Source organism: Coenobita brevimanus, chromosome 61 (assembly GCF_032717465.1).
Source record: "Coenobita brevimanus isolate Jiangsu-jjx chromosome 61, ASM3271746v2, whole genome shotgun sequence".
NCBI classification, from domain to species: domain Eukaryota; kingdom Metazoa; phylum Arthropoda; class Malacostraca; order Decapoda; family Coenobitidae; genus Coenobita; species Coenobita brevimanus.
The window spans coordinates 23,137,641-23,152,512 of NC_137014.1; positions in this window are offsets into that span (position 1 = coordinate 23,137,641).

Below are 14,872 nucleotides of genomic sequence, written 5' to 3' on the forward strand. Positions count from 1 at the left end.
AACTTGACTTCACTAAATAGTCCTTACACTTTTTTTTTTATGTGAGGAAGAAGGAACCAAAGGCAACGAGCCCACAAAACTGTTCCTTCCAAGAGAAAAACAAAATACAAGAGAGAGCCGAATGCAAGATCCGAACATTTCGAGATGCCTAGACACACTGTGTTTGAAAGACTGGAGATCATAGGAAGCAGGAAATACAGACAGAGGGAGACAGTTCCAGAGTTGACCTGTTGCATAAATGAAGGACTGGGAGTAACGGTTAACTCTTGCATTAGAGAGTTGGACAAAAAAGGGATGAGAGTTTGCTGCTACATGGGTGCTACGCGCCCATCGTAGAGGTGGAGGAATGCATGCAGACAGTTCAGAGGAGCAATGACCATTGAAGTAGCGATAGAAAAGAGATAAAGATGCAACAGTGCAGTGAAGAGACAGAGGTTGAAGGGAGCCAGAAAGAGGAGGAGAGTTAATGAGGCAAAAAGCCTTTGACTCCACCCTATTGAGAAGAGCTGTATGTGGGGAGCCTCCCCACACATGAGAGTTGTACTCCACACAGGGGAGGATAAAACCCCTGTATAGAGTCAACAATTGTGCAGGGGTAAAGAAGGAATGGAGTCGGCTTTGCACACCCAATCTCTTGGAAGCAGATTTTATAAGAGATGTAAGATGATCTATCCAAGATAAGTCCCGAGTAAATGAAACCCCAAGCATGTTCAAGGATGATGCGGGATTAAGCTGAATATTATTAAACATCAGTAAGTATACTTGTTGAAGATTTTGTCGGGTTGATAGGTGCAAAAACAACCAAATAATTTTTACTCCAGTCAGAGATATGAGCCATGTCAGACATTAGGTGTGCCATAGCCTCATCCCTTGTTTGCTGACGTAACTGCTGAGATGGACATTGTGGAATCGAATGCAAAGGTGAAGGGTGGAGTCATCAGTGTATGAGTGGATAGGGTTAGATGTCCAGCTTAGAAGGTCATTGATGAATAAAAGGAAGAGAGTTGGTGATAGGACAGAGCCCTGAGGAACACCACTGTTTATAGATCTAGGAGAAGAACAATGGCCGTCTACAAGTGTGGCTATAGAATGACCAGAAAGGAAGCTAGAGATGAAGGCACAGATAGAAGGATAGAAAGAAACCGTAAGAGGGCAGTTTGGAAATTAAAGATTTATGCCAGACTCGACTGAAAGCCTTTGAGATGTCAAGTGCAATGGCAAAGCTTTCCCCAAAGTCCCGGAAGGAGGATGACCATGAGTCTGAAAGGTAGGTGAGAAGATCGCCTGTGGGGCGTTCCTGACAGAACCCATACTGCCTATCAGAAAGAAGGTTGTGATAGGAAAGATGCTTTTAAATTTTTCTATTAAGAATAGACTCGAAAACTTTTGAGATACAGGATGTTAAAGCAATTGGACGATAGTTAGAGGGTTGGGAATGGTCACCCTTCTTTGGGACTGGCTGAATGAGAGCAAACTTCCAGCAACAAGGAATGGTACAAGTTGATAGACAAAGGCTAAAGAGTTTGCCTAGGCAGGGTGTAAGCACAGAAGCACAGTTCTTGAGAACAACAACAGGGATTCCACCAGGCCCATATGCCTTATTAGTACTGAGGCATGTAATGGCAAAAAATACATCAGCTGAAGAAATTTTAATGTCAGCCAAGAGGAACTCAGAGGGGGGAAGTGATGGAGTAGAAAAGAGGAGGGAAGGATGATGAGGTAAAGTTGTTAGAAAGGTTTTTGGCAAGGTGCCAGAAGGAGTGGGAACAATTTGAGTTAGAGTGTTGAGAGCATTTAGTATGGATGAAATTATTTTTAGCAGAGCGAAGAACAGACTTAGCATAATTCCAGGCAGAAACGTATAAAAGATGTGATTCGGGGGTGGGTTGGCTCTGGTACCTTTTATAGGGCCTCTCCTTGTTGCGGACATCACCTACAAGAAAATGTGTACAACTTACACTTACATGAAAATATTTACAAAATGCCTTCACTATGTACAGCACTGGGTGAGGCACACAGGCAGAGTGAGGCAGAGCAAGTGTGGGGGGGGGAGCAAGTGAGTGTATGACCTTGACAGCCATGGGAATGGTAGAGGAACAGTTACCTTACATCCCTGCCAATTTTTACCCGCGAATCTTGAAAAATGCAGTCACAGTGAAGTTTTTTATTTTAAACCGTTTTAAAATGGCACTCGCACTGGCAGCAGAATTATGTCAGACCGTTTTAAAACGGCACTGGCACGCGGCGGGTTAATTATTTCCACACCTGAGAGTCTTAAAAGTGATTGCATGGAATCCAGTAGTGAACCTAGCTAGGAAGAAGAGACTGTTCCCTTCTAATTAGAACATACACCATCAGATTTGGATTTTGACATATCAGCAGAAATGGCAAAAACAGAACCAGATCAATTTGTAGAGGACAATGTAATTTTTTTCTGATCAATTGTCGCAAGCAATTGCTGACAGTCAGAAAGACTCTGTACACCAAGTAAAAGGCATACCTTGCTTAACAGCCAGTAAACACACAACACTAGCTGAGTACTCACATTTAATTCTCTAGCTTAAAGTTAGCACATGGATATGGGAGATTGAGAGCAAGACGACTGGACCTAGGTAGAGTACACTTGGCAGGTCTGATATAGCTAGGGTGGTGACAAAATAAAGAAAACATGACGTGATTGCGTACGTGACTGATGGTAAAGTCTTTGCTAAAATAGAAAAGATAGGCTGGGAAGTTAACCTCTGCAGGCATAGAAAAATGTAACAGATGTGGTGTTGCAGGTCACAGAGCCTGCAAGTGACGTGTCACAAGGCCGATCTCATGAGGCCAGTTTACCAACTTGTCACTAAAGACAAGAGAAAAGTTAAATGTTTCCATTGTGGTGGATCAGGTCACATGGCAGCTCATAATTTCTCTAATGTAGGAAACCCAGGTTAAGTAACGAGGTGATTACTGTAAGAGTACAACTCACTGTACCAAGCAGTGTTCATCACGAGCGGACACAAACAATATGTTCAGAGACTAAATATGAGGCTTTGGGATATGCAACGGATCTGGTAGTTGTCATGGAAGCGTGTGGCGAAATGAGGGATTGTCCTAAGCGCTTAGATATGGGGGGTGGGTGCCGATCACTCATTAACCAGGAACCTATGTAGGCCATTTGCTAGTGTCTACAAGGGGTGATGAATTTGAAGTTGCACGAGTAAAAGAGCTATCCATTGGGTTAGCAGGTTGCACAAATGAAAGTGAGTTAATGGTGGTCAGAAACCTACTCTATACAATTTCAGTGTTTCTAGGTTCCGATTTCGTTTTTGCTCTGAATGTACATAGTATACCAGACCCATTGTGCATCGAGATTGATAGGAAAAGGGTAGAATTACAAATTGGTGAGGAAGATCTTCACATAGATAATGCTTCTTCCCTGATCGTAACAGAAGCCGTCCTATCAGAAAAGAATTAGAATACATCTCTGGATGCTGCATGACGAATGAGACAGTTGTGATAGATTCACATTTCATTACAGACAGATATTTCTGGGTGGACACTTGGTTTATTTTCCCAAGTCCTGGTAATACTTTCGTTGCTATGCTGTGGGCAGGAATAGTGAACATGGTCCCGAGTGAGGTGAGAGGGAGGTCAAGGGTTTACGAGATGCAACTAAAAAGTTTGTAAAATTTGAAAGCAGTGCAGAAACCACTAGTTGTACAGTGTGTGGATGCTGGATAGATATGCACGGCCCCTTTTTTTGTTAGTGTGTCAAGTGGTGTTATGTAGTATGAATGCGTTTGCTGCATTTGTTTCTTTGTTTTCAATGTGTTTGGGTTAGTTTCCGAATTTTGTGATCTAAAAAATGGAGGATGTGAAAGAGCAGTGTGTGTGCAGCATGTTTTGTGTAATACTCTGGAAGAAAGCGGCAGAAACACTAGGTGGGCAGTACCGAGGTACAAGTGTACCGAGTGTCATTACCGAGTTACAATTTGAGTACCGGTAGCAGTAGTGACACTACATTTTTTGTCATGTACAGAAATTGGTACCAATGGTACATTTTTAAGTATATTTTGTCGGTACTCGGTACCAGGACATTTAATTTATCTATATTCACGCATCGTGTGTTAAAAAAAAGGTGACGAGAAGGCCTACATGGGAGTGCTGCTGCCAACCCTGGCCATGTGCCTCAAGAAATTAAAACAGGTGAAGGAAAGCGCTGATCTGACAGTGTGCTAGGCTTTAGTGAACGCAGTGACTGGGGTGTGGAAGGCAGGTTCGGCCATCGTTTCAAGGACACTGACTGCCTGTTTGCTGCTGCCTTTCATCCCCAATTCAAGTTATCGTGGTTGGCGAGGTTACCTGAATCTGCTTCCTACTACATAGATAAAATGAGGAGGAGGGTGGAGAAGAAGATGGTGTCACTACTGGAGAGCAAGCTAGAGGATGCGGAGAGCAGCACCACTGATGATGATGACATGCAGGATGTCAAGGAAGAATTTCTCGAACCCTTCCATTTAAAAGGGAGGAAGAAAAGGGAGACTGGGATAAAGCTAGTAAAGGAATATCTGGAGAAACCCCGGAAACATAAAATCAACAAGGACTGCTTTCCTTGCAAGGTTTTCAGAGACTTATTTGTAACTTATAACACACCAATACCATGCAGTGCTGCTGTGGAACGTCTGTTTTCATTGGGGAAGGACGTGCTCAAACCAAAATGGGCAGGACTCAGTGACTATCATTTTGAAGTGCTCATTTTCCTCAAGGGCAACACTGGAAAAGAAAACTGAAGTGTGCTGTGTAATTATTAATCAGATTATTGTGCATGTAATGACACGATGTAGTCATAAAATTGTGTTTACTTTGATAAACACTAAACTAGGAGTATAAGAATGTGAATTACAGTGGTCGGTTAAAGTTCAGTGATCTATGTATTGAAAGTAAAGAACTGAACGGTCGCAAAACCTTATGCTTTAGTCACCTCATAGTTAATATGACTGGGACAGTTGTCTGACAACATCTTTCAGCTCACCTCAGGTCCGGCTCAGCTGACAAGACTGGTCTCTGGGTTCTCAGTGTGGTAACAGTAAAAGAAAAATATCAATACTGAGCAAGTTTACTTTATTCATACTCATGTTCCGAGTATCGAGTCGGTACTCGGTACTGTACTTCTTTTTTTTTTTGTACCAGTACGATAGTGACACTACAATTTTAGGCAAGTACCAGTACTGGTACCGATGGTACTTTTTGTGTACAGGGTGCCCACCTCCGGCAGAAACTAATAAAATATTAAAACAAGCTTTTTTGGTGACAATTTGGTTTAAGTGTCTTAAAAATGAACAAACGTCAACAGATGGCGATGCACATTATAGTCACCCTTCAACCAGTTTAACTCCTGACAATGTGGCCAAAGTTTCTGCAATCAAAGCTCACAGTAGGAATTCCACGATGTTTGTGACCTTGTTAGCCTATCATATGGAATTTGCCAACGCAGTCTGTCTGGCGACAAGTGGTGCACAAACAAATGGGTGCGTCGACATGACAATGCACCCATGCACACAACCATTGTTATTCAACAGATTTTGACTTAAAAAACATGCCAGTTGTCCCCCAACTCCTGTATTCACCAGCTTTTGCCCCCTGTGATTTTTTCCTCTTTCCAAAAATGAAACTCCAGCTGAAAGGTCTAAGATTTGACACCACTTAGGAGATCCAGGAGAAAATTGCTGAAGGCCCTGAACGAGCTGATGCACAAGGACTTCCAGAATGCCTTCTGTTCATGGGAGAAGAGCTGGGATCGATGTCTGGTCACCCAAGGAGACCACTTCGAAGGGGATGGTGGTAATTAGGACTTGGCGTGAATATTTTTCCTTTTTCTTTTTTTCAAATTTCGGGAACTCTTGGGTAGCACCTAGTATGTGGCCTATGTTACCGTTACTCCTGAGTGGATAATTATATCTAGGAGGTTTAGGGTAGGCACAATGGGCACATTTGAGGAGGTAAGGTGGGACAAAATTCAGGACAGCGAGCAAGGCCAGCTTACTAGTGTAACACAAGGGGAGGAAACATTGAAGAGTCTACATTACTCTTTCCACTACAAAGTCAGCAGAACAATGCCCTCAAACGTCTTGTGGAAAAACATCCCCATGTGTTCTCTTTGCCTGACAAACCACTGACTATTACGCTCTATTTCCTAAATCATACCTGTGTCATGGGACCAGTCATGAATTGCCATCCCGACATAATACCACCTAAGTATCATCATCACTAAGGACAGGATCCCACTGGTACTTGGCGCATCCCCAGGTGTTGGATAGGGGAAGGCCTTGTAGATATACAAGGTACTGTCTTAGATGGTGCAGACCATGGGACCCCCTATAGATGTATGGGGCTCCACTGAACATAACGAATAAGGTGGCACAAAAATTACATTTCATCAGAAACTATGTGGTAGGGAGGTGAGATTATTTGCCACAACCATCCCAACCAAACATGAGTTCTATTGCAATTGATTTGACGGGCGTTCCTGTTGGATCATCGTCTACTAAAGGCTCAACCACACTGTCTCCTGTGCTTACGGGCAGTGTTCCACCAAAAGTGAGTAGGGCGCTGCATTGGCAAGTTAGAGACTGAGATATTAAACAATCTGAAATCCATGAAGATCTATGCATACAATGTAAGAAGCCTCACAGAAGATTACAAACTTGATAATGACTGAACTGGAAAACATTAGTTGGGATATTGTAGGTTTGAGTGAGATCCACAGAAAAGAAGAAAAAGTAATTCAGCTCGAAGATAGCATCCACCTATTTTACTACAGAGGAAAGAAAAATGAAAGAGTTAATGGTGTAGGATTTCTAATTAACAGTGATCTTGCAGAAACATTGTTAAATTCAGCAGTGTATCTGACACTGCAGCATTGGTGGTAGTTAGACTGTGCAAAAAATATGCGCTGAAAGTAACACAAGTATATGCACCAACTCCTCAAAGCTCAAATGAAGAAATTGAAACATTTTATGACGACATCACCCAGATTATGGAAGAAGAAAAGACCACATATACTATACTGATGGGAGACTTCAATGCAAATGTCAGGAAATCAAAAAATGGAGAAGCATGTATAGGAAAGTTGGGAGTGGGAGAAAGAAACGAAAGAGGAGTAATGCTGGTAAACTTTGCTGAAATGTATAACATGAGAATAATGAACACATTCTTTCACAAAAGAACAGGGAGAATGTGGACCTGGAGAAGCCCAAATGAGAAACAAAGAATGAAATCGACTTCATTATAGCAGAGAAGACTAACACGACTACAGATGTCTCAGTTATCAACAAAGTAATCGAACGTGATCATAGAATGGTAGACTGCATAGCCAGATTCAATTTCAAAAGTGAAAGAATGAAGATGATTAAAGATAAAAAGATATGCTCAATAAAAGTAAACGAAAACAAAGCAACCTTTTTATTTGAAAATAAGGAACAGATTTCAGGCTCTAAGTAATGCTGAATGTGACACTGATGAGCTGAGTGACAGACTAACGTCAGTCCTAGGAGAATCAGCGGAGGTAGTAGGAAAACCTAATACAACCAAAGCCAAGAAGTATTCAGAAAAGACACTCGAGCTTATAAAAAAAAAGAAAGGAAATGAAAGTAAACACAAAGAAAGATGAAATAGAATGAGCGAAATTAAATAAGCTAATTAACAAAAGACAAAGAGAAGAAAAATGAAAGAGAAACATGGATCAGATCAAAGAAACCATCAAAAATGGAAAAAGTTTGAAACAGGTCAGATGTAAAATGGCACTAGGAAAGCAACAAATTATATCACTGAAAGACAAAAACGGTGAAGTCATTAAAGGCAGAGATAAGATGGTGAACAGAGTTGAAGAATTTTTCAAAAAACTGTATGCATGAAAGACCGTAGTACCAATAGCTAACTTTTAAGTTGACACAAGTGAAATACCTGAGATAACACCAGACGAAGTAAATATTTCTCTTGAAAATATGAAAAGAGGGAAAGCTCCGGGAGAAGATGGAATAGTAGCAGATTTACTGTTGGATGCAGGAGTAGAAGTCCAAAACAGGCTTGCTCACTTATTTACTCAATGTATAAAAGAAGAAAATTCCCAAAACATGATGTGGTGCAATAGTTATTTTACTTTACCAAAAAAAAGTGACTCAAAAGATTTTAGTAACTATCGACCCATTAGCTTATTATCAGTCATTTACAAACTCTTCACTAAAGTCCTCACGAACAGAATAACTACAAATATGGAGGAAAACTAACCTCGTGAACAGGCACGATTCCGAAGCGAGTATTCGACCACTGATCATCTACACACAATGAATCAGCTAACTGAGAAAACTACAGAATATAATAAACCACTGTGCTTAGGTTCTGTGGATTACGAAAAGGCTGTCGACTCAGTGGAGCACATACCAATTATAAATTCATTGCGAGAACAAGGAGCGAATGAGAACATTGTAAAACTGCCCGAAACCATATACAGTACAGTATAAAAAGGGAACTGATACAGTTAAACTACATAAGGACTCAGACAAAAATAAGATTGAGAAGGGCGTGCGTCAAGGAGATATAATTTAACCAAAATTATTTACAGCATGTCTAGAATGTATTTTCAGAAAGCCAGACTGGGAAAACGAAGAAGCGAATATAGATGGAGAAAAGCTAAAACATTTAAGATTTGCAGATGACATTGTCCTAATCTCAGAAACAACAGAGGCATTACAAGAAATGTTAAATGACCTGAACAGAGAAAGTCTCAAAGTAGGGCTAAAGATGAACCAGAGTAAAACTAATGTTCAATCCACAAACACCAAAAAGCATAATCAGAATAACAGGGGATATTCTTGAAGAAGTCGAGGAGTACAGTTACTTGGGACAAAAACTAAAATTAGCGAAAGATAATGATAGCGAAATAAAAAGATGCATTGCAATTAAATGGAAAGCTTTCGGTAAACATAGAGACATTATGAAAAGTAGCATGCCAGTTTGTATGAAACGAAAAGTACATAACGAATATATAATTCCAGCTATGACGTATGGTTGTGAGACCTGGAAACTGACACAATCGATGGAAAATAAATTAATCCGTTCTCAGACAGCAATGGAAAGGTCGATGTCGACAATATATTTAAGAGACAGGAAAAGATCAACTTGCGTGAGAGGGCAGACTAAAGTCAAAGATAGTATAGAAGTGATAAAAGAACAGAAATGTAGGTAAGCAGGCCATGTAGCAAGAATAAGGGATAACCGATGGAGGAAGAGGCTGACTGACTGGACACCAAGAGATTGTAAGCGTAGAAGAAACAGGCCAGACAGGAAGTGGAGAGATGAGATAGAGAAATTTGCAGGGAAAACGTGGCAAAGATTGGCTCAGTTAAGGAATTCGTGGAGATGATTGGGGAAGGCCTTTGTTCAGTAGTGGACTTGTAATGGCTGATGATGATGATGAAGTATCATCAGACTCTTACGCTACAGTTAAATGACATAAGACTGCAAAATATCGTTGTCCCTCCAGATCACCTTGTTGTTCATCCCTGGTCCTAGTGGCCAAGAAAGATGGTGAATTATGGATCTGTCTCGGCTTTCAGTATTTGAATGAGCAAATAGTATCGGACCTCTTTCCACTGCCAAATGTCACACATATCATTTCTTAGGAAAGAACACTATACTTGGTAGTTTGGATTTAAGGCAGGAATACCATCAGATACCATTAGATACGGAGTCACGACCGTTGACCACATTTTCCTCACCAGAGGGTATTGGGAGCATAATAACCTAACCTTTGGCTTGAAAGATGTCCGTGCCGCGTTGCTGTGGTTAATAAATGATTTCCTGCTCAGTTTCTCGGGATGCATCGGTCATAATTTCATGGATGACATAATTCTCTACGGTAAGGATTATGATTCACATGTACAAAATTTGCATGAAGTTTTGTCTAGACTGGAAGGAGCTCAACTTACCCTTAAGCTCCAGAAATGTAGTATTATCAAAGCTGAAGTATCTTACCTAGGACATATATTTTCTGCTGAAGAACTACAGCCCCAGCCAAATAAGGTCCGAGCCAGACACTAAACGAACTTCAATCTTTTCTAGGACTAATTAATTATTACTCTAGGTACATAGACGGCTTCTCTCAGATTGCTTTGCCTCTAACAAGGCTGACTCGTGGGAAAAATGAGGGAAAGAATTCTAAACAGAAAAAAGAGTGGAATGAAGAAGCAGACCATGCCTTCTGAGATCTGAAGTGCCAGTTAACAATAATGTAGTTCTTAAGTTCCATTCCTTTGATAAACCAATCTACTTGACAAAAGATGTAAGCAGTACAACAATATGTGGGGTACTGCTGCAAAAGGATGATGATGGCTTTCTTAGACCAGCAACACATTTCAGTAGAGCTTTGAATAAGACTGAAATTAATTATGCCACTAGTGAGCAAAAAGCCTTGAATATGGTGTATTGGTTGGAAATCAATCGACCCCTTATCATAGGATACAGAGTGATTGTGCAGACGGATCACCGACCCCTTACATGGTTGTTTAATGTTAAGGAACCGTCCGGAAGGAATGCTAGATGGCAAATCCATGTTCCACAATATGATATAGATGTGTCGTATCTACCTGGACATCAGAATAAAGTAGCTGATGCCTCATGACTTCCTAGCAAGCCACAGAACGATGATGCAAAGGATATTCTGGGTATTACAAGAATCGTGACAAACCCTGACACTGTCAGCTGGAACCTTGATAAACTGCAAAAGCAGCAAGATGCACATCCAATTTGGGGATCATTAAAATAAAGAAGCCCCTCAGGTCCCCAAACTGGCTGTCCCAGTTCAACAGTTTTGCCTCTGCCAGGATGGATTGCTTTCATGAAAAGGAGAAAGAGCATATGAGGATAATGACCTACTACAAGTTCGTGTACCTGAACACCGTGTGTCGGCAGAGCTACATGTAGCCCATCACCTGCAACTCTCAGGACATGGTGATACCAAGGTCTCTATTACCTGTGCTAAGAGATTTGCATATTGGCCCAATATGGTTAAGGATATTACCACTCTTTCTCAGCACTGCACACAGTGCATTGCCTCTACGAGGTCGGGGGATGCACCAACCCCACTTATGATGTACCCGGAAGTGCCGGGACCATGGCATCTGGTTCATATGGATATTATAAGACCACTGAATATGTTTGAGGCAGGATACAAGTGTGCCCTCACGGTAGTAGAAACACTAACCAAATGTCTTATTGTTGATCCATTAAAAAATAAATTGGCGGAGGATGTAGCTCATGTATTCGTTGAGAGAGTTCTATGCATTCATGAAACTTCACAACAACTTCTCACTGTCCAAGGAGCAGAATTTGTGAATGCCACACTATGTGGAGTAGTGAATATATATACCTCACATGGGGCACATCACATCTGCACCTTACCATCCTTCTGCAAATGGGCTGGTGGAATGGGTGAACGGAGCCATGATTCAAATCTTATGGACTATGATTGAATCCAGTGCAAATAATTGGCACCGATTGATACATTTGGGATGCATGGCCTATAACTCGGGATTCAGAAGGTCAGTTAGGGACTCTCCATATTAATTTTGTACCCGAGAGACCCGCTGGTGCCATATTAGACAATAAATGAATCACATCTGTACTACAATGTGGACAATGCTAAGTACATGCTTGCAGGAGCTGAAGTTTTCCAGAGATGCCAGCTATGCTTGGATTCAGTTAGTATAGAAGATGAGAACTACAGAATTAAGAAGACTGTTCTCAACACTCTCCTTGCAGGAGACGGAGTATGTGTGTACAATTCCTAAGTGAGGAGTTGCTAGGAAACTTCAGGCATTTTATGCAGAACCATAGAGGGCCACGGAGTGCATAAGTGGCATAGTAACTAAGGTACACCCACGCACCAAAGTTTCTGTACCCCCATGGTGGAAGGAAGTGGAAGTCAGGGTTAGAGGGCAGGCGAACGGACAACCGTGAGTGGTAGTTTGGAACTGAGCTGCGAGGCGAATGGTGAGAAACCTAATGACACTGGATTCGAAACATTTCCATGCCATTCACCTGCATAACATTATGCGTTCGTAGCATACATGGCATACATTATAACATAGACTACTATGTTACCATGGTGCCCTGTGAAACTGGTCGAGACACAACTCATCTGTTTCGGATCCTCATCATGTAAATAAAGCACCGAGCCAGTTATATATAAGCTGCAACTGGTCATTATCATTGCAGCGACAGTTTTGTGGATGTGTTATTCCTGGATTGTCTATAGCTATAACATAGAATGATTGTTAATTTAATGCTGATTCTCACAGTAGCTCTGTTGATGGTTATAAATGTTGCAATTATTTTATATGGATGAAGAAACCACATTGTGATGGGCAGCGGAGTGCATTCACCAATAATTTACTATAAACAGATGAAAATAGATGCAAACAAAACAAAATATTATGAGACAACGAAGATACAACTGTGGTATCCTGCTCCGCCACGTTATCCAGGCCTTATCTGTTGCTTCGTCTCATACATGCATTATTTTCCTTCAGTCTCTGCCTTTATTAATACTCTTACTTCCCGGTATCCTCGTATTGCGAGCTTGTCATATTCCTTAGGGGGTTCCTAGTCGTCCTGTCCTATAACCCCTACTGTATTACATTATTCTTCACATCATCTTTGCCACACAAACAACATTAGCACAAGACTGCTGAATCTGTTACCACCATTATTGGCACTGCCACTACTAATCCCCCTTTTCCCATTGTGTCTAATTTCTCTCACAATACTACTACTGCTACTCCAACTACTGATCCACTATAAATCTGTATAATAATACATATGATTGTCCTTATGTCTGTGTATCTACAGTACTGGCCACATCGTCCCTGTCCCACTGTCGACAACTCGTCACTTACCCCGCATCGCTACCCTAGCTGCACCCCTCCCCCTCTCTCCCACCCACCATGGACACTACTCCTCCCCCACTCCGACACCACATCATTCCTCACCACATCCTTGGGTCACCATGCCTGTTGTTCACCCTTTACCGGTGAATATACGTGGTATGCATTAATAATAATAATTATAATAATAACAGCAACAACATAGATGTGAACTATTCCTAACATTACATATAAAAGCCTCAGACCCAAACGTGCTTATATTATGGAGCTCCGACACAATTATTAACATCAGAACCGACCACAGACCGTTCTTATCATTACCACTGGACCTTCCTTATAGCACTTCACCATGGTAATACAACCCATTGAAGTCCTTTGTGGGATCACTGCAACTCTTTGGGAAAAATAACGTACTGCAGGACATGCTTACAACCCAATAAAATACACCTGTGACGTTTCACTGACATCCATCAAATTGCCTACACTCATTTTTTTTTCTCTTTTATCGAGGCGAAGATGCACTTGACAGGTTAGTGATGATTGGCTGAATGCATCATTACTTCATAATCTCTTTACTCGTTAGCATTATTAACTGACAACATATATCTAAGGGGGAAATTTGGGTTAGTAAATGTTTTTCAGACATGTTGCACTCAACCAGTCAATACCAACCTTTCAAGTGCATCTACGCCCCCCCCCCCAAAAAAAAAAAGCTGAGTGTAGAAGTTAGCGGACAAACAAACAAACGGCTGGACATAAACAAAGGCCGGATGTCTCGTATCGGTATATGACGACCTGACAAAACTGTTACCATCCTGCTTTGTAGGTGTCATCATAGTTGTAAAAATAATAATAGTAGTAGTAGTAGTAGTAGTAGTAGTAATCACATGTTACTATGCATGATACAGAGGAGGACATCCACCATTATCTCCATGACAAAACACATAACACAGCTTTGACATATGAAACCAAACATTGCCATAATATGCTGTAATGGTAGGGTTATAGTAATACTGAATGAATGTTTGACAGCAACCCAACCTTCTGTCATGGCAAACAGATTCTGCTTTGCATCGACACATGTTATATCAGTGTTTATCCTCCTTTGTATCGTGCCTAATAACATGTGATTATTATTATTATTATTATTATTATTATTATTATTATTATTGCTGCAACTATGATGACACCTACAAAGCAGGATGGTAACAGTTTTGTCAGGACGTCATATAACGATGCGAGACATTCGGCCTCTGTTTATGTCCAGTCGTTTACTTGTTTGTCCGCTAACTTCTTCTAGGCAATTTGATGGATGTCAGTGAAACGTCACAGGTGTATTTTATTGGGTTGTAAGCATGTCCTGCAGTACGTTATTTTTCCCAAAGAGTTGCAGTGATCCCACAAAGGACTTCAATGGGTTGTATTACCATGGTGAAGTGCTATAAGGAAGGTCCAGTGGTAATGATAAGAACGGTCTGTGGTCGGTTCTGATGTTAATAATTGTGTCGGAGCTCCATAATATAAGCACGTTTGGGTCTGAGGCTTTTATATGTAATGTTAGGAATAGTTCACATCTATGTTGTTGCTGTTATTATTATAATTATTATTATTAATGCATACCACGTATATTCACCGGAAAAGGGTGAACAACAGGCATGGTGACCCAAGGATGTGGTGAGGAATAATGTGGTGTCGGAGTGGGGGAGGAGTAGTGTCCATGGTGGGAGGGAGAGAGGGGGAGGGGTGCAGCTAGGGTAGCGATGCGGGGTAAGTGACGAGTTGTCGACAGTGGGACAGGGACGATGTGGCCAGTACTGTAGATACACAGACATAAGGACAATCATATGTATTATTATACAGATTTATAGTGGATCAGTAGTTGGAGTAGCAGTAGTAGTATTGTGAGGGAAATTAGACACAATAGGAAAAGGGGGATTAGTAGTGGC